The sequence below is a fragment of the Mobula birostris genome, chromosome 8, assembly GCF_030028105.1.
Source record: "Mobula birostris isolate sMobBir1 chromosome 8, sMobBir1.hap1, whole genome shotgun sequence".
NCBI classification, from domain to species: Eukaryota; Metazoa; Chordata; class Chondrichthyes; order Myliobatiformes; family Myliobatidae; genus Mobula; species Mobula birostris.
The window spans coordinates 11,031,951-11,059,400 of NC_092377.1; the positions used below are offsets into that span (position 1 = coordinate 11,031,951).

At 43.8% G+C, this 27,450-nt stretch overlaps 1 protein-coding gene across 2 annotated transcripts in view; it reads left to right on the forward strand.

The window, feature by feature from the left end:
* Positions 1-27,450, forward strand: part of LOC140202137 (endothelin-1) — a 109,976-nt gene that overhangs the window by 73,346 nt on the left and 9,180 nt on the right. The gene's annotated exons all lie outside the window — the stretch shown is intronic.

Consider the following 27,450-nt stretch of genomic DNA (forward strand, 5'->3'; position numbering starts at 1 on the left):
GACCAGAAGATGTGAATCTGTTCCCATGGTAGGGCAGTCTAAAGCTACAGGGCACAAGTTTGAGGTGAGGGAGCAGGTTTATAGGAGATAGAGGCATAAATCTTTCAGACAAGGTATAGTCAGGGCTGCAGTCATAGCCAGAGTGCTCTGGAAATTTTGAGAGTGCAGAGTTTGTATGTTCCTGTCAGGATTAAAGGCAAATTGAATAGGAATAAGGAACCTTGGTTCTCAAGGGATATTGCAACTCTGATAAAGAAGAAGAGGGAGTTGTATGAAATGTATAGGAAACAGGGGGTAAATCAGGTGCTTGAGGAGTATAAGAAGTGCAAGAAAATACTTAAGAAAGAAATCTGGAGGGCTAAAAGAAGACATGAGGTTGCCTTGGCAGTCAAAGTGAAGGATAATCCAAAGAGCGTTTACGAGTATATTAAGAGCAAAAGGATCGTAAGGGATAAAATTGGTCCTCTTGAAGATCAGAGTGGTCGGCTTTGTGCGGAACCAAAGGAAATGGGGGAGATCTTAAATAGGTTTTTTGCGTCTGTGTTTACTAAGGAAGCTGGCATGAAATCTATGGAATTGAGGGAATCAAGTAGTGAGATCATGGAAACTGTACAGGTTGAAAAGGAGGAGGTGCTTGCTGTCTTGAGGAAAATTAAAGTGGATAAATCGCCGGGACCTGACAGGGCGTTCCCTCGGACCTTGAAGGAGACTAGTAGTGTTGAAATTGCGGGGGCCCTGGCAGAAATATTTAAAATGTCGCTGTCTACAGGTGAAGTGCCGGAGGATTGGAGAGTGGCTCATGTTGTTCTGTTGTTTAAAAAAGAATCGAAAAGTAATCCGGGAAATTATAGGCCGGTGAGTTTAACATCAGTAGTAGGTAAGTTATTGGAGGGAGTACTAAGAGACAGAATCTACAAGCATTTGGATAGACAGGGGCTTATTAGGGAGAGTCAACATGGCTTTGTGCATGGTAGGTCATGTTTGACCAATCTGTTGGAGTTTTTCGAGGAGGTTACCAGGAAAGTGGATGAAGGGAAGGCAGTGGATATTGTCTACATGGACTTCAGTAAGGCCTTTGACAAGGTCGCGCATGGGAGGTTAGTTAGGAAAATTCAGTCGCTTGGTATACATGGAGAGGTGGTAAATTGGATTAGACATTGGCTCGATGGAAGAAGCCAGAGAGTGGTGGTAGAGAATTGCTTCTCTGAGTGGAGGCCTGTGACTAGTGGTGTGCCACAGGGATCAGTGCTGGGTCCATTGTTATTTGTCATCTATATCAATGATCTGGATGATAATGTGGTAAATTGAATCAGCAAGTTTGCTGATGATACAAAGATTGGAGGTGTAGTAGACAGTGAGGAAGGTTTTCAGAGCCTGCAGAGGGACTTGGACCAGCTGGAAAAATGGGCTGAAAAATGGCAGATGGAGTTTAATACTGACAAGTGTGAGGTATTGCATGTTGGAAGGACAAACCAACGTAGAACATACAGAGTTAATGGTAAGGCACTGAGGAGTGCAGTGGAACAGAGAGATCTGGGAATACAGATACAAAATTCCCTAAAAGTGTCGTCACAGGTAGATAGGGTGGTAAAGAGAGCTTTTGGTACATTGGCCTTTATTAATCAAAGTATTGAGTATAAGAGCTGGAATGTTATGATGAGGTTGTATAAGGCATTGGTGAGGCCGAATCTGGAGTATTGTGTTCAGTTTTGGTCACCAAATTACAGGAAGGATATAAATAAGGTTGAAAGAGTGCAGAGAAGGTTTACAAGGATGTTGCCGGGACGTGAGAAACTCAGTTACAGAGAAAGGTTGAATAGGTTAGGACTTTATTCCCTGGAGCGTAGAAGAATGAGGGGAGATTTGATAGAGGTATATAAAATTATGATGGATATAGACAGAGTGAATGCAAGCAGGCTTTTTCCACTGAGGCAAGGGGAGAAAAAAACCAGAGGACATGGGTTAAGGGTGAGGGGGGAAAAGTTTAAAGGGAACATTAGGGGGGGCTTCTTCACACAGAGAGTGGTGGGAGTATGGAATGAGCTGCCAGACGAGGTGGTAAATGCGGGTTCTTTTTTAACATTTAAGAATAAATTGGACAGATACATGGATGGGAGGTGTATGGAGGGATATGGTCCGTGTGCAGGTCGGAGGGACTAGGCAGAAAATGGTTCAGCACAGCCAAGAAGGGCCAAAAGGCCTGTTTCTGTGCTGTAGTTTCTATGGTTCTATGGTTCTATGGAACGCGTTTGGCACCTCTTTAAGAAAAAAGCCGAAATAAACAAGCTAATTAATGAGGTGCCGCCCAGGGTGATTTGAGTATCTCAGAACCTGCTGATCTTCTGGGATTTTTACGCACAACAGACTCTGGAGTTTACAAAGAATGGTGCCAAAAAAATCCAATGAGTGGATTTAACGAGATGTTTTCGCTCACAGAACAGCCACTCGCTGGATGTTTTTTGTTTTTGGCACCATTCTTTGTAAACTCCAGAGTCTGTTGTGCATAAAAATCCCAGGAGATCAGCAGTTTCTGAGATACTCAAATCACCCTGGGCAGCACCTAATTAATTAGCTTGTTTATTTCGGCTTTTTTTCTTAAAGAGATGCCAGATGCGTTCCAGAGTGGTCCGGCTACGACTGCACCCCCGGGGTATAGTTGGTATCTGGAATAAGCTGCCAGAGGAAGTGGTGAAGGCAGGAACAAGAACAATATTTAAGAGGCAACTAGACAGGCATTGGAATGAACAAGGCATCGACAGATGGGAGGACAGAAGGTGAGAGGTCAGGGTACAGCTGTACAGGATGTGGGTAAGGTCACACTTGGAGTATTCCATACAGCTTTGGTCCGCTGGTACAGCAAGGATGTTATGGAACTGGAAAGAGCACAGCAGAGACTTATGTTGCCAGGTCTTGAGGGACTGAGTTACAGGGAGAGACTGGGGACACTAGGACCTTATTCCTTACAGCATAGGAGACTGAGGGATAATCTTATAGGGTGTGTGTGTGTGTGTGTGTGTGTTTTTTTCCCTCACCCCTTACAGGTGGTGTGCATGTGTATTTTGCCCTCATTCTTAGGTCCCCACCCAGAGGCCTGGGAGCTTGACTGTTTGGCACAGTATTCTTGCTGTTCCTAGTAGTGCACTCTTCTGGACTGAGATCTCAGGTGTTGTTCCCGGGATTTGTCGGAACCACTCTCCCAGCCCAGGTGTCACAGCTCCAAGTGCTCCTGTCACCACTGGGATCACTCTGGCTTTAACCTTCCACATCCTTTCTCTCTGCTCTTGCGAGCCCTGGTATTTCTCCAGCTTCTCATATTCTTTCTTCCTGATGTTACTGTCATTTGGGATTGCCACATCTATTACTATTGCTTTCTTCAGTTCCTTGTCCAGTGTTACAATGTCTGGTTGGTTGGCCAGTACCTGCGTGTCAGTCTGTATTTGTAAGTCCCACTGGATCTTAGCTCTATCATTCTCTGCTACCTTCTTGGGTGTTTCCCATTTGGACTGGGGAGAGTCCAATCCATACTCAGTGCAGATGTTCCTGTACACAATTCCTGCAACTTGGTTGTGCCGTTCAGTGAATGCTGTCCCTGCCTGCATCCTGCACCCTACTGCTGTGTGCTGGATGGTTTCAGTGGATTCCTTGCACAGTCTGCATCTTGGGTCTTGTCTGGTGTGATAGACCCCTGCTTCTATTGCTCTTGTGCTCAGCGCCTGTTCCTGAGCAGCCCCTCTGTGCTGTCCCTCTGCCCTGCCATTTCCAGCCACAAACCAGATGTACAAGACAGCTACAAATACCTGGGGGCCCTGCAGGTGTGTGGAAGCCACGATGAGGACGTAAGGAAGGCCGCAACTACCAAGTACCTCTGAAGAATGAGGTCCTAAAAAGCCATCTGAATGGGAAGAACAATATCAGAGTCATGAACACATTCGCCTTTTCAGTCAATAGATACCCAGCTGCAATAGTGTGCTGGCCAAGGAACGAACTGGAAGCCGCTGATATCAAGATCTGGAAACTTCTAACCGAAAGTGCAATGTTGAGCGACTATACACCCACTGGAATAAAAGAGGACGGTGACTTGGAAGTGTCAAGGTCACAGTCCTGGAAGAAATGTGAAACATTCATGAGTCTGTCAGGAAGATGGTCCCTAAGGACGGCCTGCTTGGAGAATACCTCAGGCAGCAGGCAGGGGACATGGAAATGGAAATGGGTGAAGCAGAGCCAGAGGACCAGAGGCCGTGGCAGGACAAGCCACTGCATGGGATGTAGCATCGCCAGATATCAGAGGTGGCTGATATAAGGAAGTCCTACCAATAGCTTGAAATAGTACGGCTGAGGGACAGCACAGAGGCTCTGCTCATGGCTGCACAAGGAGATGTATTATATACATTAGTGCCTATAAAATAGTATTCAACCCCTCTTCCCCCGGAAGTTTTCATGTTTTATTGTTTTACAACATTGAATCACAGTGGATTTAGTTTGGCTTTTTTGAATCTGATCAACAGAAAAGGTCCTTTCGTGTCAAAGTGAAAACAAATTTCTACAAATTGTTCTAAATGTATTGCAATTATTAACACAAAATAATTGTTTGCATAAGTATTCACCCCCTTCAAGTCAGTATTTAGTAGATGCACCTTCAGCAGCAATTACAGCCTTGAGTCTGTGTGGATAGGACTCTATCAGCTTTGTACACCTGGACACTGAAATTTTTCCTTATTCTTCTTTACAAAACTGCTCAAGTTCTGTCAGATTGCATGGGGAGCATGAGCGAACAGCCCTTTTCAAGTCCAACCACAAATTCCCAAACTGATTGAGCTCTGGACTCTGACTAGGACATTAACTTCATTGTTTTTAAGCCATTCCTGTGTAGTTTTGGGGTCAATGTCTTGCTGGAAAACAAGTCTTCTCCCAAGTCGCAATTCTCTTGCAGATTGCATCAGGTTTTCCTCCAGGATTTCCCTGAATTTTGCTGCATTTATTTTATCCTCTACCTTTACAAGCTTTCCAGGGCCTGCTGTAGTGAAACAACCCCACAGCATGAAGCAGCCATCACCATGCTTCACTGAGGTATGGTATGTTTTTGATCATGTGCGGTGTTTGGCTTACACCAAACATAGCGTTTAGTCTGATGGACAAAAATATCAATTTTGGTGTCATCAGACCATAGAGGATGGGCAGCTCTAGGCAGATTTACAGTTGTGTCATATTCTTTCTGTCTCTCAGTGACTGACTTAACTGTACTCCAAGGGATACTCAGTGACTTGGAAATGTTCTTGTATCCATCTCCTGACTTGTGCTTTTCAATAACCTTTTCACAGAATTGCTTGGGTGTTTTTTTGTCTTCATGGTGTAGTTTTTGCCAGGATCCTGACTCACCAGCAGTTGGACCTTCCAGATACAGGTGCATTTTTACTGCAATCAATTGAAGCACCTTGACTGCACATGGTGATCTCCATTTAACTAATTATATGACTTCTAAAACCAATTGGCTGCACCAGTGATGATTTGGTGTATCATATTAAAAAGGGTAAATACCTATGAAATCATTTATTTTTCATTTTATGTGTGTTATTAATTTAGATCACTTCCAAAGGGGTGAATCCTTTTTATAGGTCCTGTGTATACAGTTGTGCAAAAGGCTTAGGCACATATATATAGCTAGGGTGCCTAAGCATTTTGCACAGTACTGTAGTAAATTTATGTATGGTACTATACTGATGCCCCCCAGAAAAAAAAACAAATTTCATGGCCTATGTAAGTGATGATAAACTTGATTCTGATATGGGTCTCTATTGTGGACTGAGAGTAGGAAGGGGCCAGGGAGAGGGGAATCAGGGTTGGGAAAAGGGGAAGGGAGAGGGAAGGGAGCAGGAAACACCAGAGAGACTATCTGTAATGATCAATAAACCAATTGTTTAGAATCAAATTACCTTGCCTCGTGTCTCAGGGCTAGGTGAGTCTGCCTCCGTACTCTTTCTCTGCTGCCTGTCCCACACCCCTACCACAGTGCTGAACCCTCACCATTCCCAACATCTGGATTTACAACCTTGCCTTCCATTCCATGTTAACAAATGCATTACTGTGCAGAAGACAGAGGCACCTTAGCTATATATATGTATGTAAGACTTTTGCACAGTACTCTGTGTGTGTGTGTGTGTGTGTGTGTATACACACTGCCATCTATTTTCATTTTATTTTATCCACAGCCCATCAATCCTGACTGAGTTATCAGGTGAGGACACATTATTTCTTGGGCCATTTGCAAATGAAAGGCAATCTCAAAGAGGTGGGGAATTTAGATCAAGGCAGCAGTAGTTTAAGGTGAGAGGTTAGAAATTTAATAGGAGCTTGAGGGACAATTATTTTGTACACAAACCCTGGTATTTATGTGGATTTAGCTGCCAGAGGAAGTGGCTAAGCCTGGTACTACAACAGTTTTTAAAGACAGTTAGACGGGTATATGGATTGGAAATGTTTATCATCTTCCAGCTTCTTACCTCATCTATCTTCCCCTACATCTGGCTTCACCTATCACCTTCCTGCTTGTACTCTTTCCACTTCCCCAAACTTCTTATTCTGGCTTCTATCCCCCTTCTTTTCCAGTCCATATGCAGGGACTCGGCCCGAAACTTTGACTGTTTACTCCTCCCCATAGATGCTGCCTGATCTACTGAGTTCCCTCAGCATTTTGTGTGTTGGTCTGGGTTTCCAGCATCTACAGAATCTCTTGTGTTGGTGCCCTTGCTGCACTGCCCCTGTTCTGGAAACGTTTAGAATGTTATGGGCAGAATACTAGCAATTGGGATTAGTTTGGAAGGAGCATCTTGGTGGCATGAGCAGATGGGCCAAATGGTTCTTTCTGTTACTTGTAACTCTTAGGACCTTTCTACAGGGGCACAACTGAGAGCATCCTGACTGGCTGCATCACTGCCTGGTATGGGAGCTGTACTTCCGTCCATCGCAGGACTCTGCAGAGAGTGGTGCGGACAGCCCAGCGCATCTGTAGATGTGAACTTCCAACTGTTCAGGACATTTACAAGGACAGGTGTGTAAAAAGGGCCCGAAGGTTCATTGGGGACCTGAGTCACCCCAACCACCAACCATTCCAGCTGCTACCATCCGGGACACGGTACCTCAGCATTAAAGCCAGGGCCAATAGGCTCCGGGACAGTTTCTTCCACCAGGCCATCAGACTGATTAATTCAAGCTGACACAACTGTATTTCTATATTATATTGATTGTACTGTTGTATATAGTATTTATTATAAATTACTATAATTGCACGTTTAGACAGAGACGTAACAAAAAGATTTTCACTCCTCATGTATATGAAGAATGTAATTAATAAAGTCAGTTCAAAGCTATGACTCTGTAGCTGAAAGACTAACCACCCTGTCAATCCCATTCAGAATTTATTTCACTGAGATCGTAGATTATTCCTTCCTGTCTCAAAGACAGACAAAACTGATGAAATTTAGCACATTGTGTGACTAATGATATCATAGGAACACTGCTCTGCTCTGGTAGTGTTGACAGATATAATCAGCAAAAGTTCAAAACTCTCCTGAAGGGTTGTTTATAGAAATCTGTGTATTCAGCTGGTGAATCTTTCAGTGAGGTACTTTTGAGTTATCACTGCTGAGATGTTGATTTAAAGCAGAGAAGAGACCTGACGTCCTTGAAGAAACAAAAATAGAGGGATTGAACTTCATGACAGTCATGATGTGACCTGTGTCACTGAAGATTTATGACTTCTTCATCATCCTTTAATTGCAGGAGATGGGAAAAAGTAATTCACTAACATCCTGAGATGCTGTTCTGAACCCAAGCTGTGATCTCTGTTAAGGTTATGACTTTAAGTACACTCAGTGGCCGTTTTATTAGGTACACCTGTACACCTGCTCATTAATGTAAATATCTAATCAGCCAATCGTGTGGCAGCAACTCAATACATTAAAGCATGCAGACACGGTCAAGAGGTTCTGTTGTTATTCAGATAGAATGGAGAAGAAATGTGACCTTAGTGAGTTTGACTGGAATGATTGTTGATGCCAGACAGAGTGGTCTGAGTATTTCAAAAATTGCTGATCTCCTGGGATTTTCACGCACAACGGTCTCTAGAGTTTACAAAGAATGGTGGAAAAGCAAACAAAAAAATACATCCGGTGTGCACAGTTCTGTGGGCAAAAATGGCTTGTTAATGATGGGGGTCAGAGGAGAATGAACAGACTGGTTCAAACTGACAGGAAGGTGCCAGTAACTCAAATAACCATGTGCTACAACAGTGGTGTATAGAAGAGCTTCTCTGAATACACAACACATAAGACCTTGAAACGGATGGGCCAAAGAAGCTGAAGACCACAAGCATACACTCAGTGGCTACTTTATTAGCTAAAGGAGGTAACTAATAAAGTGGTCACTGAGCATAGTTATTTTGTCAGTTTGGAAGGATGGGTTTGTGAATGGAAAGGGGCAGGGATGTTGAAGAATTAGATCTACCTCCTGCCCTTCTGGCCCAAAAGGCCACACTGCCCAGCAACCCAGTTATTTAGTTCTAGGTCAATTTACAATGACCAATTGACCTATGAAGTGGTACATCTTTGGACTGTATGAGGATACTGGAGCACCTAGAGGAAACCCATGCAGTCAAGGGGAGAACGCACAAATTCCTTATAGACATCCGTGAAACAATAAGTTCATAAGAACATAAGACATCGCAGCAGAATTAGGCTCTTCAGCCCATCTAGTCTGCTCCATAATTTGATCGTGGCTGACCCATTTCCCTCTCAACCACATTCTCCTGCCTTCTCCCATAACTTTTCACACCCTGAAAAATTAAGAACCTATCAACCTCCACATTCAAACACACAATAACGTGGCCTTCACAGCCATCTGTGACAATAAATTCCACAGATTCACCTCCATCTAGCTAAAAAAGTTCCTCTTCATATTTGTTCCAAATGGATGTCCCTTTCTGATGAGACTGTGCCCTCTGATCCTACACTCCCCCACCACAGGAAACATCCTCTCCACATCGTCTATATGAAGGCCTTTCAACATTCGATACGTTTCAGTGAGATACCCTCTCATTCTTCTAAATTCTATTGAGTATCGACCCAGAGCCATCAAACATTTCTCATATAGAAATCCTTTTAGTCCCAGAATAATTTTCGCGAACCTTCTTTGAACCCTCTCCAACATCAGCACATCCTTTCTTCAATAAGGTGCTCAAAACTGCTCACAATACTCCAAGTGAGGCCTCACCAATGCTGTACAAAGTCTCAACATTTCATCCTCACATTTATATTCTAGTCCTCTCGAAATGAATGCTAATATTGAACTTGCCTTCCCCACCACTGATTCTACCAGCAAATAAACCTTGAGGAATTGTGCAGAAGTAGTCCCAAGGGCCCTTGCATTTTGGATTTTTGAATTTTCTGCCCATTTAGAAAATAGTCTACATTTTTATTCCTTCTACGAAAGTGCATGAGCCAGACACTGTATTCCATCTGCCACTTCTTTGTCCATTCTCCTACGTATTCTAAATCCTTCTGCAGCCTCCTTGCTTCCTCATCACTACTTGCTCCTCCACCTATCTTCATAGTATCTGAAAACTTGTCCACAAAGCCATCAATTCTGTCATTCAAATCATTGACATATGAAGTAGAAAGAGCTGGACCTGTGGAACACCTCTAGTCACCGGCAGCCAACCAGAAAAGGCTCCTTTTGTTCCCACTCTTTGTCTCCTGTCGATCAGCCAATGCTCTATCCATGCAAGTATCTTTTCTGTAATACCATGGGCTGTTACCTTGTTAAGCAGCCTCATGTATGGCACCTTGTCAAAGGCCTTCTGAAAATTCAAGAACACAACATCCACTGATTCTCCTTCATCTATCCTGCTTGTTATTTCCTAAAAGCATTCTAACCGATTTGTCAGGTAAGATTTTACCTGTAGGAAACTATACTGACTTTGGCCTATTTTACTAAGTGCCTTCAGCTACCTGGAAACCAAATCTTTAACAATCAATTCCAACATCTTCCCAACCACTGGTATCAGGTGAACTAACCTTTCTTCTGCCTTCTGCTCTTCTTGAAGAGTTGAGTGACATTTCCAATTTTCCAGTCCTCCACAACCATTCTAGAATCCAGTGGTTCTTGAAAGATCATTACTAATGCCTCCATGATCTTTTCAGCCACCTCTTTCAGAACCCTGGGGTGTATACCGTCTGGTCCAGGTGACTTATCTATCTTCAGACCTCTCAGTTTCCGAAGAACCTTCTCCCTCATAATGGCAACTTCACACACTTCTGGCCCTGACAGTCTCAAACTTCCAGCATACTGTTAGTGTCTTCCACAGTGAAAACTGCTGCAACATACTTACAAGAGAAAATCTGCAGATGCTCGAAGTCCAGGCAACACACACAAAATGCCTGAGGAACTCAGCAGGTCTGGCAGCATCTACGGAAAAGAGTACAGTCGACGTTTTCAGCTGAGACCATTCATCAGACTGGAGAACAAATTATGAGAAGTCACAGTAAGAAGGTGGGAGGAGGGAGGAAGAAATAAAAGGTACTAGGTGATAGGTGAAACTGGGAGGGGGAGCGGTGAAGTAAAGAGCTCGGAAGTTTATTGGTGACAGAGATAAAGGGCTGGAGAAGAGGGAATCTGACAGGAGAGGACAGAAGGCCATGGAAGAAAGGGAAGGGGGAGGAACATCAGAAGGAGATGGTGGGCAGCTCTGGATAAGGTGAGAGGGAGAAATTGGAATGAGCGATGGTGAAGGAGGGAGGGGGTGGGCATTACCGGAGGCTACACAGTCAGAATACAAGGTGTTGCTCCTTCAACCTGAGTGTGTCTGAAAGATCTGTTCGAATACTTCGAAGAAATAACAAGCAGGATAGACAAAGGAGAATCCACTGATGTTGAGTACTTGGATTTTCAGAAGGCATTTAACAAGGTGCCACACATGAGGCTGCTTAACAAGCTACAAGCCAATGGCATTGCAGGGAAGGTCCTAGCATGGAAAAAGAGGAAAATTGGATCAGTCGTGATAAAATAGCAGAGTAGGCTCAATGTTTCAAATGGCCTAGTTCTGCTCCTATATCTTATCATCTTATGGTATAAGTTTAATCAACGTAATCAATGAGATCAACCATTGATCTCCAGAGCTTAACGTCCATAGCAGCAGCAGTTTTTTTTCATTGAAACCTTTGATAAACAGGGCTTCAGTGGCAAAGCTGGGTTACGGACAGATCTTCATTCTTGTGAGTGGTTTATCAATGTAGGCTGGGAAACCACTTGAATCCAGTAACTAGGAAGCATGAATACAAGAACATCAAAAAAACAAACCAAATTCTTCAAAACAATGTTATTCAGAGATTGGTTCAACATAGAATTTTGTATAGAAGGAACAACGATAGAACATTGCGTAGAAAACAGTCCAAACGTGTACCAGTTAGTGATTAACTGGTCAATGTAAATTGAACCTTGATTAAGTTATGATTAAATCAGGGGTTGCTTGGTGGCATTGCTCGAAGGGCTCGAAGGGCTTATTCTGCACTGAAATTAAATCATCAGAATGTAGAACATAAAACAGTACAGCACTGTTCAGCCCCTCAGCCCATGATGTTATGCTGACCATTTAACCAACTCTACACCTAATGGTCTAATTTACAATGACCAATTAACCTACCTATTGTTACATTGTTGGGAGATGGAGCGACAGGAGTTGGGAAGAGGGTGGGAATTCTCAGCATATAGACTATGGGAAACTGAGAGCATGAAAATGACAAGGGTTTCTAAATTCATGATGAAGTGAGACAGATGAGACCAGCAATCGGTGCTTCCTGAAACAACAATGCCGACCAAAGGAAAGGGCAACAGAGAGTGGATGCCCCGGCCGTCACAGGAAAGCCCTCAACTCCATTGAGTACACTTAGACAAAATGTCACCACAAGAAAGCAGCATTCTTCATCAAAGACCCCTGCCATCCAGGTGTGAAGAAATTGCTCTTTAGGTCTCTTTTAAATCTTTCCCCTCTCAGCTTAAACCTGTGTCCCTTAATTTTGGAGTCCCCTATCCTGGTGAAAGGACTGCTACCATCCACTTGCGCCGCACTGTTCTCTGCACTGGCTGTGCATTTCCCTTCCTTCTCCTGACAGTCACTCAGCTACCTGTCTCTTATAACTTTGGGGTGACTGCCTCCCTGTAACTCCTGTCTATCACCTCCTCGTTCTCCCGTATGAGTCACAGGTTATTGAGCTGCAGTTCCAGTTCCTTAATGCATTCTCTCAGAAGCTGCAACTCATACGGGAGGTCTCCCAGACTTACCACATCCCACATACGCTGGCCCTGGAGTCATTCTCATGAATCTACTAACAGATGATGAATGGGGAAATAAAACCAAAAAGAAGAGAACCAACTTTACCCAATACTTTACCTCACCCAAGCCTGACCTTGCCTAATCCTGAAGAGCCAAAGTCACTCTAAACACTAGCACACCCAAGAGAATGGCTGCACCTCTTGCACCATAAGACCAGAAGACATAGGAGCAGAAGTAGGCCATTTGGCCCATCGAGTCTGTTCCGCCATTCAGTCATGGGCTGATCCAATTCTTCCAGTCACTCCCACTCCCCTGCCTTCTCCCCATACCCTTTGATGCTCTGGCTAATCAAGAACCTATCGATCTCTGCCTTAAGTACACTTGGCCTCCACAGCTGCTCGTGGCAACAAATTCCACAGATTTACCACCCTCTGACTAAAATAATTTCTCCGCATCTCAGAGCTAAAAGAACGTCCTTCAATCCTGAAGTCGTGCCCTCTTGTCCTAGAATCCCCTACCATGGGAAATAACTTTGCCATATCTAACCTTTTAACATTCGGAATGTTTCTATGAGATCCCCCTCATTCTCCTGAACTCCAGGGAATACAGCCCAAGAGCTGCCAGACGTTCCTCATACAGTAACCCTTTTATTCCTGGAATCATTCTCGTGAACCTTCTCTGAACCCTCTCCAATGTCAGTATAACCTTTCTAAAATAAGGAGCCCAAGTGTGGTCTCACGAATGCCCTATAGAGCCTCAACATCACATCCCTGTTCTTATATTCTATACCTCTAGAAATGAATGCCAACATTGCATTCGCCTTCTTCACAACCGACTCAGTCTGGAGGTTAACTTTTAGGGTATCTTGCACAAGGACTCCCAAGTCCCTTTGCAGCTCTGCATTTTGAATTCTCTCCCCATCTAAATAATAGTCTTCCGTTTATTTCTTCCACCAATGTGCATGACCATACACTTATCAACATTGTATTTCATTTGCCACTTCTTTGCCCACTCCCCTAAACTACCTTAGTCTCTCTGCAGGCTCTCTGTTTCCTCAACACTACCTGCTCCTCCACCTATCATTGTATCATCGGCAAATTTAGCCACAAATCCATTAATCCCATAGTCCAAATCATTGACATACATCATAAAGAGGAGCGGTCCCAACACTGACCCCTGTGGAACTCCACTGGTAACCGGCAGCCAGCCAGAATAGGATCCCTTTATTCTCACTCTCTGTTTTCTGCCAACCAGCCAATGCTCCACCCACGCTAGTAACTTCCCTGTAATTCCATGGGCTGTTATCTTGCTAAGCAGCCTCATATGTGGTATCTTGTCAAAGGCCTTCTGAAAATCCAAGTACACCACGTCTACTGCATCTCCTTTGTCTACCCTGCTTGTAATTTCCTTGAAGAATTGCAGTAGGTTTGTCAGGCAGGATTTTCCTTTCAGGCAACCATGCTGGCTTTGTCCTGTCTTGTCATGTAACTCCAGGTACACCATAATGTCATCCCTAACAATCAATTCCAACAACCACCCAACCACTGATGTCAGGCGAACAGGTCTATAGTTTCCTTTCTGCTGCCTTCCACCCTTCTTAAATAGCAGAGCAACATTTGCAATTTTCCACTCATCCGGTACAATGCTAGAATCTATCGATTCTTGAAAGATCATTGTTAATCCCTCCACAATCTCTCCAGCTACTTCCTTCAGAACCCAAGAGTGCATTCCATCAGGTGCAGGAGATTTATCCACCCTCAGACCATTAAGCTTCCTGAGCACCTTCTCAGTCATAATTTTTACTTCCCTGACACTCTAGAATGTCCGGTACACTGCAGATGTCTTCCACTGTGAAGGCTGATGCAAAATACTCATTCAGTTCCTCTGCCATCTCTGCATCTCTCATTACAATATCTTCAGCGTCATTTTCTATTGGTCCTATATCTACACTCAACTCTCTTTTACCCCTTATATACTTTAAAAAACTTTCAGTATCTTCTTTGATATTCCTCTCATAATTCATCTTTTCCTTCCGAATGACCTTCGTAGTTTCCTTCTGCAAGTTTTAAAAGCTCTCTTATACTTTATACTTTATTGTCGCCTAACAATCGATACTAGAGCATACAATCATCACAGCGATATTTGATTCTGCACTTCCCACTCCCTGGGTTACAAATCCATAGTAAATATTAAAAATTTAAATTATGAATCATAAATAGAAAATAGAAAAATGGAAAGTAAGGTAGTGCAAAAAAACCGAGATGCAGGTCCGGATATTTGGAGGGTATGGCCCAGATCCGGGTCAGATTTAAAAGCTCTGCCTCTTAAATCTTGATTGTGGACCTGATCGAAAAGGTAGCTCTCCCTCTCAGTACTTGTGCATGCAGCCTGTTACAGCCATTCCGATCAGTATTCTTATTTTTTAACTTAGGTTATATTTTTTTTCACGGTAACACATCGAAGCTGCACCCTCTCTAACATGCTGGTAGAGAGAGTTTTATTTGGGTTTTTACCGCTGGAAATAGTTACATTCCGACACGTCTCATTAGCGCGACAGAAGCATGGCCGCATTGTTCATTCCAGGGCTTGCGCTTATGCCGGCCGGTTTAGCGAGCAGAGCGGCGGACACCCCGCTGAAATCTGGAGGAAAACATACAGAGGATGCAGAGGGGGATCACAAAGTTGAGGAAAGAGGACCAGGTTGAGACAACAGAGACTTATGGAGAAGAGGAGTTCGGTGGGTAATAAAATGGACGAGTTCACGGCGCTAGCCAGGCATCAGAGAACATTTCGGGAGTGCAGTGTTATGTGTTTCACTAGAACGAGGACATACCCGATCAAAACTTTTCTATGGACGGCTTCCAGACCGTTCGGGCTGATCGGAAGTGCACTGACAGCGGTAAGCATAAAGGAGTTCGGTGCTTACTGTTCTGGTTAACAACAGATGGTACAGTCCGGGTCATATTACGATCGAGGAACGTGTTCGTAGACCGGATATTGAACTTTTTACTGTTGGACTTCGGCCACGTTCCACCGAGATACAACACTGGGCGGCACGGGAGGTCGTTCCTGCCTGTGGCCATCGAACGTGCAGCTCCTCCCGTGGAGGGTCAGACACCCTGAGCCAGTAGACTGGTCCAGGACTTATTTTCCATCTGGCATAGCTTGCATTTGTTGTTTGATTGTTTGTGGTTTTTGTATTGCTATATTTATGCTCTATTCTTGGTTGGTGCGGCTGTAACGAAACCCAATCTCCCTCAGGATCAATAAAGTATACCCATCTATCTATTTGGTTGCATATCATACGGTCCAACATACTAAATATTCGATATAGTTAGTCCGACAAGAGGAAGGGCTGTGCTTGATATGGAGTTAGGTAATGAACCTGGCCAGGTGACCACATTTTCAGAGTGTGAACAGTGACCACAACTCCTTAAGATTTAAGATTGCTGTTGTTAAGGATTAGTATTAAACTGGAGCAGAGCCAATCAGAATCAGGTTTAAAATCACTGGCATATGTCATGAAATTTGTTAACTTAGTGGCAGCAGTGTAGAAAGTACATGATAATACAGGAAAAGTAAATCAATTACCATAAGTATGTGTATATTATATAGTTAAATTAAAAATAGTGCAAAAGGAAAAATAATAAAAGTGAGGTAGTGTTCCTGGGTTCAATGTCCATTTAGGAATCAGATGGCAGAGAGGAAGAAACTGTTTCTGAATCACTGAGTGTGTGCCTTCAGGCTTCTGTACCTCCTTCCTGATGGTAACAATGAGAAGAGAACATGTCCTGGGTGATGTGTGTCTTTAACAATTGACGCTGCCTTTCTGAGACACTGCTCCTTGAAGATGTGCTGTATACTATGGAGGCCAATACCAAAGATGGAACTGACTAATTTTACAATGTTCTGCAGCTTCTTTTGATCGCCCTCACCCCATACCAGACAGTGATGCAGCCTGTCAGAATTCTCTCCACAGTACATCGGTAGGAGTTTTCAAGTCTCTTAGGTAACAAGCCAAATTTCCTCAAACTCCTAATGAAATATAGATTAGATTAGATTAAATTCAACTTTATTGTCATTGTGCCGAGTACAGATACAAAGCCAATGAAATGCAGAGAATCGTGTTATTTACAAAATAACTGCGAATAAAAAGTAAGTGCTATAGCACACAAATATAAAAGTACTGAGACAATACAATATGGGTGCAATACTGCTTAGCGCTGTGATGTGAGGTTCAGCAGGGTCACAGCCTCAGGGAAGAAGCTCTTCCTGTGCCTGCTGGTGCAGGAGTGGAGGCTTCTGTAATGTCTACCGGATGGGAGGAGAGTAAAAAGTCCATGGTTAGGGTGAGATACATCCTTGATAATGCTTTTCGCCCTGCCCAGGCGGCGTTTATGGTAGATGTTCTCAGTGGTAGGCAATTGGGCAGTTTTCTCCAGATGCTGGAGTGCTTTGTGGTCCGATACAGGACAATTGCCAAACCACACTGAGATGCAGTTGGTGAGTATGCTCTCAATGGTACAGCGGTAAAAGTCCATCGGTATCCTGGGACAGAGGTGAGCTTTCTTGATGCTCCGCAGGAAATAGAGGCGCTGTTGCGTCTTTTTGATCAGGATGGAAGAGTTCAGGGACCAGGTGAGATCCTCAGAAATGTGGACACCAAGGAATTTGAAGCTTGATACATGCTCCACTACAGCGCCATTGGTATAGATGGGGACATGAGTGTGACTCCTAACATGCCTGAAGTCCACAATGATCTCCTTGGTCTTCTGGGTGTTAAGAGCCAGATTGTTATCGGCACACCACATGGCCAGGTGCTGGACCTCATCCCTGTAGGCCATTTTGTCATCTCCTCTGATCAGGCCAACCACCGTGGTGTCATCTGCAAACTTGATTATGGAGTTAGAACCATGTACAGGAACGCAGTCATAGGTGAAAAGGGAGTAATGAAGAGGGCTCAGCACACAGCCTTGAGGTATGCCAGTGTTCAGGGTGAGAGTGGAGGAGAAGAGGTTGTCTTACTTAACTGATTGGGGTCTGTTAGTCAGAAAGTTCAAGGTCCAATTGCAGAGGGATGAGCTGATACCAAGCAGGCAAAGTTTGGTGATCAGCTTGGAGGGGATCACAGTATTGAATGCTGAACTAAAGTCAATGAATCGCTGTCTTACCTTGTTTATAGCTGCATAGTGGGACCAGGTTAGATCCTCAGAGATAGTGACACCCAGGAACTTGAAACTGCTCACTCTCTCCACTTCTGATCCCTTTCTAAGGATTAGTTCATGGTCCCTCATCCTACCCTTTCTAAAGTCCACAATCATCTCTTTGGTTTTACTGACATTGTGTGCAAGGTTATTGCTGAGACACCACTCAACTAGCTGGTATATCTCACTCCTGTACGTCATCTTGTCTTCATCTGAAATTCTGCCAACAATTACAAGAGCATTTGGCAGAAACTAGGGAGGATTAATTGGGAACCACTATTATTGTGCAAGTCTACATCTGACATGTGGAGGGTGTTTAAAGACCAACTGCACAGGTATGTTACAGTAAGGAGGAAGGACAGGATGGCAAAGTAAGAGATCCTTGGCTGTCAAAAGAGGTGATCAATTTAATCAAGAAGAAAAAGGAAAATTATATAAAACTTAGGAAGCTAGGCTCAAACAGAGCCCACGAGGATTATAAAGAAAACAGAAAAGAACAGAATAAGGTAATTAGGAAAGACAGGAGTGGCCATGAAAAGTCCATGGCAAATAGGATAAGGAGAATTCCAAGGTATTCTAACATGCATTGAGAACTAGTGGATAAAGTGGGACCACTGAAGGATAAAGGAAAGAACATTTTCTTGGATAGAATGGGTTTGGTTAAGGTCCTTAATAAGTACCTTTCATCATTATATAGGTAGTTCTAAGGTAAGGACATGTTCAGCACAGCTTTGTGGGCTGAAGGGCCTGTATTGTGCTGTAGGTTTTCTGTGTTTCTATTATTAACTAAGAAGGACGTTGATGAGTGCTGAGAGTATTAAAATGTATGCTAAGCATTCAAAGTAAGGGAGGAAGAACTGTTGGGTCCCCTGAAGAGTATTAAGATGAGTAAGTCCCCAGGGCCTGATGGGATTTATCCCAGGTTATTTAGAGGGACAAGTGAAGAATTGCTGCGGCCTTGACCACTATATTTTGTGTCCTCTTTTGAGGGTAGTAGTTGAAAGGTGTCATTCTAGATGGAGGTCTGTAATTAGTGGTGCTCCACAGGGATCGGTGCTGGGACTCTGCTGTTTGTCATGTATGTAAATGGTCTGGATGAAAATATAGATGGGTGGGTTAGTAAGTTTGCAGATGATGCAGAGATTGGTGGTATTGTGGATAGCATAGAAGACTGCCAAATAGTACAGCAGGATTTAGATCAGTTGTAGATATGGGCAGAGAAATGACAGATGGAGTGTAACCCAGCCAAATGTGTTGCATCTTGGCAGGTCAAATAGAAAGAGACAGTACACTGTTGAAGGCAAGACCCTTAACAGTATTGATGTGCAGAGGGATCTTGGGGTCCAGGTTCGTAGCTCCCTAAAAGTGGCGACACAGTTTGATAGGGTGGTTAAGAATGCATATGGCCTGATAGAGAAATACCATGAATATACTGAGGGATTATACCAAACAAAACTGTCAATTTATTAGGTTGTAAATTAATTTATAAAACTTTAGAAATTGTGGAAAAAATAGATTTCCAAAAATGTTTCAATACAGAACACGACCAAAGCATGTGTGCCAATGTAGCTGTCTCGGTTTTACATCTATCACACTGACTATCAACATTAGGAAACATTTTAGACAGTCTCTCCTTTGTCAAATAGTAACGATGTACAATTTTAAATTGAATTAAAGAGTGACTGGCACAGATCGAAGAAGAGTTAACCAACTTCAAAATCCACAACCAATCCTCTGTTATCAAGGTCATGTTAAGCTCTCTCTCCCAATCTTGCTTAATTTTAAGTGAAGGGTAATTGTGCTGTTGTAACAATAAATTATAAATTTTCCCAATAAAACCTTTCACTAAAGGGTTCATTTTTAAAATAATATCTAACAGGTCAGAATCCTGTATATATGGAAAATTACTTAAATATTTTTGTAAAAAGTGTCTGACCTGAAGATATTGCAGGAAATGTGAGTACAAGGGAGAATATTTAGTTACTAATTTCTCAAAAGACATCAATCGGCCATCTTGGAACAGATCCATGAAGGAATAAGCTCCTTTATTCCTCCAAAGAAGAAAGGTAGGATCACTTAATGAAGGTTTAAATAAATAATTTCGATAAATTAAACTAAAAGGTTTAAATTTTTTAAGATTTAAAAATTATGAAACTGGAACCAAATTCGTAATGACTGCTTAATCACAGGATATAAATTTAAATTAGCAATTTTGGCCAGTTGTACAGGTAGAGAAGCTCCTAGTAACGAGATTAAGTGAAACTGTTTCACAGTTTTCAATTCCAAATCAGCCCAAGGTGGTCGTTCATTTTTATCAGCCCAATATAACCAAAAACACATATAACGTATATTAACAGCCCAATAATACATTCTTAAATTAGGCAGAGCAAGACTTCCATCCTTTTTTAAATTTTTGTAAATGATATTTACCAATTCTTGGTCTTTTATTATTCCAAACAAAAGATGAAATAATAGAGCCAACCTGATCAAAAAACTTCTTAGTTAAAAAAATAGGGATATTTTGAAATACATATAAAAATTTAGGTAAAATCATCATTTCAACTGCATGAATTCAGCCAGCTAAGGAAAGTGTAAGTGGATTCCATCTACAAAATAATTGCTTCATAAAATCCACTAAAGGAACCAAATTAGCTTTATAAAGGTCTTTATGATTTTTAGTAATAATAATACCTAAATATTTAAAAGTGTCCATAACTCTAAAAGGAATGTCATCATATATAGAAGCAGAATCATTTAGGGGAAACAATTCACTTTTATGAAGGTTTAATTTATATCCCGAAAACTTTCTGAATTCGGTTAATAGTTTCAATAAACTAGGAATGGATTCTTCAGGATTCGAAATATAAACTAAGAAATCTTCAGCATATAGGGAGATCTTATGAATAGTCCCATTTATGAAAATTCCATGGATATGTTTAGCTTCACGAAGAGCAATAGTCAAGGGTTCCAGCACCAAGTTAAATAACAAGGGACTTAATGGACATACGCAAAATACTCTGCAGATGCTGGGGTCAAAGATAGATAGATAGATATACTTTACTGATCCCGAGGGAAATTGGGTTTCGTTATAGCCACACCAACCAAGAATAGAGCATAAGTATAGCAATACAAAAACCACAGACAATCAAGCAACAATATGCGAACTATGCCAGATGGAAATAAGTCCAGGACCAGCCTATTGGCTCAGGGTGTCTGACCCTCCATGGGAGGAGCTGCAAAGTTCGATGGCCACAGGCAGGAACAACCTCCCGTGATGCCCAGTGTTGTATCTCAGTGGACCATGGCCGAAGTCCAACAGCAAAAAGTTCAATATCCAGTCTACAAACATGTTCCTGGATCGTAATATGACCAGGATTGGCACCATCCGTTGGGCAACACTCACAACACGCTGGAGGAAGTCAGCAGGTCCGGCAGCATCCATGGAAACGATCAGTCAATGTTTCGGGCTGGAACCCTTCGTCAGGACTGTAGAGGGAAGGTGCAGAGGCCCTATAAGGAAGGTGGGGGGAGGGTGGGAAGGAGAAGGCTGGTAGGTTCCAGGTGAAAAACCAGTAAGGAGAAAGATAAAGGGGTGGGGGAGGGGAGGCAGGGAGGTGATAGGCAGGAAAGGTGAAGAAGGAATAGGGGAAAACACAATGGGTAGTAGAAGGGGGTGGAACCATGAGGGAGTGATAGGCAGCTGGGGGAGGGGGCAGAGTGAGATAGGGATAGGGGAAGGGAGGGGGAGGGAATTACCGGAAGTTGGAGAATTCTATGTTCATACCAAGGGGCTGGAGACTACCTAGACGGTATATGAGGTGTTGCTCCTCCACCCTGAGTTTAGCCTCATCATGGCAGTAGACATATGTATGGACATATCCAAATGGGAATGTGAAGCAGAGTTGAAGTGGGTGGCAACCGGGAGGTCCTGTCTGTTGTGGCGGACGGAGTGGAGGTGCTCGACAAAGCGGACCCCAATCTGCGTCGGGTTTCACCGATGTAGAGGAGGCTGCACCGGGAGCACCGGATGCAATAGATGACCCCAACAGACTCACAAGTGAAGTGTTGCCTCACCTGGAAGGACTGTTTGGGGCCCTGAATGGTGGTAAGAGAGGAGGTGTAGGGACAGATGTAGCACTTACGCTTACAGGGATAAGTGCCAGGTGGGAGATCCGTGGGGAAGGATGTGTGGACCAGGGAGTTGCGGATGGACCGATCCCTGCAGAAAGTGGAGAGGGGTGGAGAGGGAAAGATGTGCTTAGTGGTGGGGTCCTGTTGAAGGTGGCAGAAGTTGCGGAGGATAATGTACTGGATCCGGAGGCTGGTGGGGTGGTAGGTGAGGACAAGGGGAACTCTGTCCCTGTTGTGGTGGTGGGAGGATGGGGTGAGGGCCCCTGCCATATTGAAAAATGCCATTCCCTATTCCCAGTTCCTCCGTCTCTGCCGCATCTGCTCCCAGGATGAGGCTTTCCGTTCCAGGACATCTCAAATGTCCTCTTTCTTTAAGGATCGTGGCTTCCCTTCTGCTGTCATCCATGATGCCCTCACCCGCATCTCCTCCATTTCCCGCACTTCGGCCCTCATCATCTTATACACCTCTATCAGGTCACCTCTCATCCTCCGATGCTCCAATGAGAGAAGGCCGAGTTCACTCAACCTATTCTCATAAGGCATGCTCCCTAATCCAGACAACATCCTTGTAAATCGCCTCTGCAGCCTTTCTATAGTTTCCACATCCTTCCTATAGTGAGGTGACCAGAACCGAGCACAGTACTCCAAAGGGGGCCTGACCAGGGTTCCATATAGCTGTAACATTAACTCTTGGCTATTAAATTCAATCCCACAGTTGATGAAGTCCAATCCACCATATGTCTTCTTAACCACAGAGTCAATCTGCGCAGCAGCTTTGAGTGTCCCATGGACTCGGACCCCAAGATCCCTCTGATCCTCCCCATTGCCAAGAGTCCTGCTATTAATACTGTATTCTGCCATCATATTTAACCTACCAAGATGAACCACCTCACACTTATCTGGGTTGAACTCCACCTGCCACTTCTCAGCCCAATCTTACATCCTATCAATGTCCCGCTATAACCTCTGACAGCCATCCACACTATCCACAACACCCCCAACCTTTGTGTCATCAGCAAAGTTACTAACCCATCCCTCCACTTCCTCATCCAGGTCATTTATAAAAATCATGTGGAGAAGGGGTCCCAGAACAGATCCCTGAGGCACACCACTTGTCACCGGCCTCCATATAGAATATCACCCATCTACAATCACTCTTTGCCTTCTGAGTGCAAGCCAATTCTGGATCCTCAAAGCAATGTCCCCTTGGATCCAATGTCTCGTTACTTTCTCAATAAGCCTTGCATGAGGTACCTTATCAAATGCCTTGCTGAAATCCATATACACTACATCTACTGCTCTTCCTTCATCAATGTGTTTTAGTCACATCCTCAAAAAATTCAATCAGGCTTAAAAGGCACGACCTATCTTTGACAAAGCCATGCTGACTATTCCCAATCATATTATGCCTCTCCAAATATTCATAAATCCTGCCTCTGAGGATCTTTTCCATCAACTTACCAACCACTGAAGTAAGACTCACTGGTCTATAATTTCCTGGGCTATCTCTACTCCATTTCTTGAATAAGGGAACAACATCTGCAACCCTCCAATCCTCCGGAACCTCTCCCGTCCCCAGTGATGATGCAGAAATCATTACCAGAGGCTCAGCAATCTCCTCCCTTGCCTCCTACAGTAGCCTGGGGTATATCCCGTCCGGTCCCAGAGACTTATCCAACTTGATGCTTTCCAAAAGCTCCAACACATCCTCTTTCTTCACATCTATGTGCTCAAGCTTTTCAATCCTCTGTAAGTCATTCCTAAAATTGCCAAGGTCCCTTTCCGTAGTGAATACTGAAGCAAAGTATTCATTAATTATCTCTGCGGTCTCCTCCGGTTCCGTACACACTTTTCCACTGTCACACTTGGTTGGTCCTATTCTCTCTCGTCCTATGCTCTACTCAGCGAGTTGGGGCTTTTCTCTTTGGAGCAAAGGAGCGTGAGAGATGACTTGATAGAGGTGTTCAAGATGATAAGAAGCGTAGATTGAGTGGACAGTCAGAGACATTTTCCCAGTGTGGAAATGGCTAATATGAGGGGTCATAATTTTAAGGCGATCGGCAGAAAGTATGCAAGGTTGTCAAAGATAACTCAGAGATGTCGGAAGGGCAGATACGTTAGATGTGACGAGAGACCTAGGCAAGGATGGTTAGGACCCAACTGCTGGAGTATCCAAGACTAGAATTGAGATGCGATACGAAATTGAAATGAGGACTGGATTCTAAACCAGACACTAAATAAGAATCCCAATTAGAGCTGCCGACTGAGCACTGAACCCCAGTTTGGCTGCTCTTTAAATAGTGAAATCCAGGTACTGAAATATGGCCGCAAATTCGCATGTCAGGCCTGAGCCTTTAAAGAGGCTGCACCAGCTGTCGATAGCCCGGAGAGTTGGAATGTCTAACTCCCAGAACGTGGTCGGGTGCGTATGGTAACATTCGGGACATTCAAGACGCTCTTAGATAGGCACATGGATGATAGAAGAATGGAGGGCTATGTCGAAGGGAATGTTTAGATTGATCTTCGAGTATGTTATAAGGTTGGAACTGTGCTGCAGTGTCCTATGTACTATATTCTCTTTGGAGAGATACCGAGTGGGAATAGTTTAGAGTACGGGTTACCTACCTGGGTTCCACAAACCCCTCAGTGGATAGTAGGGGTCCATGGCATAAAGAATGTTGGGAACCCCTGGTTAAGAGGGATATGGGCCAAAGGCAAGGTTCAAAATTCAAGGTAAATTTATTATCAAAGTACGTACCGTATATGTCTCCATATACTACCCTGAGATTCATTTTCTTGCAACAATGGCCCATAGAACAAAGAAATACAATAGGGAGGAGGGAACGTCGACTCGGACCATGAGAGGCCTGCGTTGGGTATTTTCATGCCTTACAAGGTGTAGGTTGGAAGTCTGTGTGGGGTGCCACTCCTCGCACAGACACTTGGGCAATGTGTGGTTAAGTGCCTTGCTCAAGGACACATACACGCTGCCACAGCTGAGGCTCGAACTAGCAACCTTCAGATTACTAGATGATCGCCTTAACCACTTGACCACGCGCCCAACACAAATACAATACAATACAATAAATCCATGAAAAACTACACGTAAACACTAACATGCAACCAATGTGCAAATACAAAACAAACAAATAATAATATTAATAGCAAAGTAAGTAAATAATACTGAGAACATGATTTGGAAAGTCCTTGAAACTGAGTCCATAAGTGGTGTTCAAAGATCAGTTTAGTGAAGTTTATATAGGCATCCGTTAGTCTCATGAGACCATGGATTTGCGCCATGTAAGGTTTCCAGGGCGCAGGCCTGGGCAAGGTTGTACGGAAGACCAGCAGTTGCCCATGCTGCAAGTCTCCCATCTCCACGCCACCGATGTTGTCCAAGGGAAGGGCATTAAGACCCGTACAGCTTGGCACTGGTGTCGTCGCAGAGCAATGTGTGATTAAGTGCTTTGCTCAAGGACACAACACGCTGCCTCAGCCAAGGCTCGAACTAGCGATCTTCAGATCGCTAGACGAGCGCCTTAACCACTTGGCCATGCACCAACACAGTGAAGTTATCCACCCTGGTTCAACAGCCTAATGATTGAAGGGTAATAACTGTTATGGAACCTGGTGTTGTGGGTCCTGAGTCTCCTGTGCCTTTCTGATGGCAGCAGGGAGAAGAGAGCATGAACTGGGTGGTAGCGGTCCTTGCTGATGGATGCTGCTTGCAGATGTGCTCATTGATGGGGAGGGCTTTACCTGTGATGGATTGGGCCGTATCCACTACTTTTTGTGGGCTTTTCTGTTCAAGGGCGTTAGTGTTTCCATATCAGGCTGTGATGTAACCAGTGAATATACTCTCCATCATGTATCGTGGGCTGAAGAGATAGATAGGTTCTTGATTAGCCAGGGCATCAAAGGGTATGGGGAGAAGGCAGAGGAGTGGGGATGACTGGAAAAATTGGATCAGTGTATGATTGAATGGCAGAGTAGACTCAATGGGCTGAATGGCCTACTTCTGCTCCTATATCTTATGGTCTTAAGAGCCTGTACTCTACTGCAGTGCTGTATGTTCCATGCTCTATTTGAACAGGGGTGCTTTCTTGGGCCCTTAGCCCCCAGTGGAGCATAGGCCATTGATAACCTCCCATCTCCATTATCCTCTGGAGTCAATATAAGCAATGCTTCCGCAATCCATTACGTCCACTGTACAGGGGATTGGCTTATACAGCTTCACCAGAGCCCTGTTGGCTGGCCTTACCCATTTCCACCTCTCAAGACAGAGACGCGGGGTTGGACTTTGAGAGGCTACTTGGACAGATACATGGATGGGAATGGTCTACAGGCATCCCTAACCTGGAATTCACCAACCCTGTGTAAATGGAAGGCATCCGTGGCACAAGAAGGGTTGAGAACCCCTGGTTTAGAAGGATATGGTCAAATGGGACTAGCTTAGATGGGAATCTTGGTGAGTATGGACTAGATGGGCCAAAGGGCCTGTTTCTGTGTTGTATAAATGACTTCATGAGTTAAAGTGTTAATGTTTCTCTCATCACAGTTGATGACTGACCTGCTGAATACTTCCAGAACTTGGTACAGTTAGTTCACTATTATTGATACAAGCTGTTAACTTCTGGTACAAATAACAAATATAAATGCCTCAGCTGTTAATAATGCGAGTGAAATTTATAAATCTGGATCAGCTCTCAGCATGTTTATCCAATAATTGAATGTTTATGTGATTACTGTATTCCATCAGAGAGTGATATGGTCATGACTAATTGACAAGCAGTGTGGAATTTGGAACATTGCCAGGACATGAATCTTACTCTTTGGGATACTGAAACACAGGAGTTTCTGCAGGTACTGGAAACCCAGAGCAACACACACAAAATGCTGGAAGAACACATGTTGGCAGTATCTATAGAGAGGAATAAACAGTTGACGTTTTTGGCTGATGCCTTCATCGGGACTTGAAAGGAAGAGAGTAGGAGCCAAGATAATACAGTGAGGGGAAGGGGAAGAAGTAAATGCTGGCAGGTGATAGGTGAAGCCAGGTGAAACCAGTCAATAGACAATAATAGACAATAGACAATAGGTGCAGGAGTAGACCATTCAGCCCTTCAAGCCAGCACCTCCATTCACTGTGATCATGGCTGATCATCCACAATCAGTACCCTTTTCCTGCATTCTCCCCATATCCCTTGACTCCATTATCTTTAAGAGCTCTATCTAACTCTTTCTTGAAAGAATCCAGAGAATTGGCCTCCACTGCCTTCTGAGGCAGAGCATTCCACAGAACCACAACCCTCTGTGTGAAAAAGTTTTTCCTCAACTCTGTTCTAAATGGTCTATCCCTTATTCTTAAACTGTGGCCTCTGGTTCTGGACTCCCCAACGTCGGGAACATATTTCCTGCCTCTAGCGCGTCCAATCCCTTAATAATCTTATATGTTTCAATCAGATCACCTCTCATCCTTCTAAATTCCAGTGTATACAAGCCCAGTCACTCCAATCTTTCAACATATGACAGTCCCGCCATCCCAGGAATTAACCTCGTGAACCAATGCTGCACTTCCTCAATAGCTAGAATATCCTTCCTCAAATTTGGAGACCAAAACTGTACACAATGTTCCAGGCGTGGTCTCAGCAGGGCCCTGTACAACTGCAGAAGGACTTCTTTGCTCCTAAACTCAACTCCCCTTGTTATGAAGGCCAACATGCCATTAGCTTTCTTCACTGCCTGCTGTACCTGCTGTACCTGTCGAGGGGGAGAGAGGATGAGGTAAGATGT